Below are 3,229 nucleotides of genomic sequence, written 5' to 3' on the forward strand. Positions count from 1 at the left end.
ATGATTAAAAAAAGTCAACTCAAAGGTTATGTGCCTAATGGAAATACTCACGATGCCTATACCAGTTCGATATAATCAACGTTTCTTGTAAATATGTTATCATTTTTTAAAAACTGATATAGTTTTTTTAGTGTTTGTACTAATGTTTCCCAACTTACTCATAACCGCATAAGGTTGTCATAATTATTATCCTCGTCGTTGATAATGTAACCTGCATGGTACCACCATGGTCGCCAGTAAGTCTACAAATTTCAGTATGTTTTTTTAATATCGATAAAATATGATCACATTACTTAAGAACTACCTGATTTCCTTGCATAACCTGTCCGTCACAATTTTATTTGCTTCAACTAGCATTCTTTTGGTTTGTTGCGTCAATTGTATTTATTACCTGATTTGCAGAGTCAAAAGGCTTGATGTTGTTCATATAGGTTTTTGTTTCCCTTAACTGTGAATAATAATTGAATCTTTCAATGAAAGTTTTAGTAAAGGGGTTTTAGTGATGCAATCATATTCTTCCTTGTCGTACCTGTTTCATTTAGCCTTATAAGATTTTCCTCTGCAATTATCACAAAGTAAAATTTGATTTAGTAGCATACGTTTCCTTGAATTGCAGCTTAAACATTAACAGCAATTAAATTGTCCAGCTGATCATAATGTAAACAAATATGTTCTTTATAAGGATAACATGAGAACTTTTACAGCTGATCGTAATGTAAACAAATATTTTCTTCATAAGGATAACATGAGAACTTTTACAGCTGATCATAATGTAAACAAATATGTTCTTCATAAGGATAACATGAGAACTTTAAAAGCCACTGGGGCAGAGCCCAAGGGACTGTTTTGAAAATTTAATGTAAGTTTGCGCTCCGTGACACACTCTTTCCAATGAGACGTGAATGCTCAAAATCGGTAGAGAAATGGCGGAGGAGTTCAGAGGACAAATTTCGTGTTGGCGTGTTAATTATATAGATTACACGGATAGTAAATAGTTAAACTTCATCCTATTGAAATTTTTTATACAAAAGATATGCTGTTAAAAATTGCGAGTCCAGTTTTAAGTCTTAGAACCTCAAGACTTAGGATGATATTGCTTCATCGAGGGATGTGTTTTCAGACACAGGTGTTTGATTGTGAGCGGTACGTTTTGAACGATATGACATAAACATGTAAAACTAAACAAGAAAGAGGGAGAACCTCTTTTAACTGCTCAGTCCGACAAACTTTTCTGTGCATTACTTGAGCAATTTGTACTAGCTATCTCACTGTCGCGAATGTGCACTCAGTATACTTGCAGTCCAGTACTGTACTCCACGTGCGTGTACACTCACACTGTACAGAGTGTGCATTATACTAGCTATCTCACTGTCGCGAATGTGCACTCAGTATACTTGCAGTCCAGTACTGTACTCCACGTGCGTGTACACTCACACTGTACAGAGTGTGCATTATACTAGCTCTCTCACTGTCGCGAATGTGCACTCAGTATACTTGCAGTCCAGTACTGTACTCCACGTGCGTGTACACTCACACTGTACAGAGTGTGCATTATACTAGCTCTCTCACTGTCGCGAATGTGCACTCAGTATACTTGCAGTCCAGTACTGTACTCCACGTGCGTGTACACTCACACTGTACAGAGTGTGCATTATACTAGCTCTCTCACTGTCGCGAATGTGCACTCAGTATACTTGCAGTCCAGTACTGTACTCCACGTGCGTGTACACTCACACTGTACAGAGTGTGCATTATACTAGCTATCTCACTGTCGCGAATGTGCACTCAGTATACTTGCAGTCCAGTACTGTACTCCACGTGCGTGTACACTCACACTGTACAGAGTGTGCATTATACTAGCTCTCTCACTGTCGCGAATGTGCACTCAGTATACTTGCAGTCCAGTACTGTACTCCACGTGCGTGTACACTCACACTGTACAGAGTGTGCATTATACTAGCTCTCTCACTGTCGCGAATGTGCACTCAGTATACTTGCAGTCCAGTACTGTACTCCACGTGCGTGTACACTCACACTGTACAGAGTGTGCATTATACTAGCTCTCTCACTGTCGCGAATGTGCACTCAGTATACTTGCAGTCCAGTACTGTACTCCACGTGCGTGTACACTCACACTGTACAGAGTGTGCATTATACTAGCTCTCTCACTGTCGCGAATGTGCACTCAGTATACTTGCAGTCCAGTACTGTACTCCACGTGCGTGTACACTCACACTGTACAGTCTACAAGCAAAAGCGGAAAGTGCAACGAGGTGTGTCATTCGTGTCCGGCGACACACACACACAGGCCTACAGTAGTAGTACACAACACATACGTCACGCTGATGGGTCTGGTGGAAATAAGTTCATAACCAAAACACCACATACACTGATGAGATTTATAACAACTACTTTAAAATGTTCGTTAATTTTTCAAGATACTGGAATTACTTTTTACTGAGGTTTCGAGGATCCTCTGAATGTTAATGTAATACAGTATTTATGTACGAGATCGAAAAAATTAATTTGCCCTTTTAGTCAATACGAGGTGTTAGCCCGTCCTACGTACGGGGAGTATTCAGTCAAAACGGTGTAGGCCTATAATTCAGAACAGCTAGTTTACAAATTTTATTGCAGCCTACAGTAGAAAGATTATTAATTATCAATTGAGAAGTGTATAGGCCTAGTCAATGATATCACCTTCCATCGCATACCTACCTCTTCCATAATCAATATCACCACAATACAATTACTTATACTATACACAAATTTCCAGTAGGTCTGAATAGAAACTCCCTAAAATAAAACGAAAACATCCAATACAATTCACAGTACACATAATTATAACGTTGGTGTCCTGATATCACTAAACGAATCGTCCACACACATCCTTTATGTCAATTTCACTGCATCAATTGCTAAATAAATAAGTTTAAACAAAGAAAAGTATACACAACAACATATTAGTTTGTTTTGTAAACAGCTGAGTCAAAAATAATATTCATTTGAACAAAAAAACTGGGCACATGTTGAAGGAATTTAAAAAGTAAAAACGCTAGTAAAGCTAGTGACGTAATTAATTGTCTATGTTTATTATCCATTCCGTTATCAGTTCCAATATCCTTGATAATTGAACCACCCTCATTGAATCCATGTACATCGTAATTCCCCATATTCATTTATTTAAACTATAAAATATTCAGCGCCTCCAAACGTAACCACAACTAAA

Source organism: Macrosteles quadrilineatus, unplaced genomic scaffold (genome assembly GCF_028750875.1).
Source record: "Macrosteles quadrilineatus isolate MER2022 unplaced genomic scaffold, UCM_ALF_1.0 Scaffold_1__1_contigs__length_201487025, whole genome shotgun sequence".
Classification (NCBI taxonomy): Eukaryota; Metazoa; Arthropoda; class Insecta; order Hemiptera; family Cicadellidae; genus Macrosteles; species Macrosteles quadrilineatus.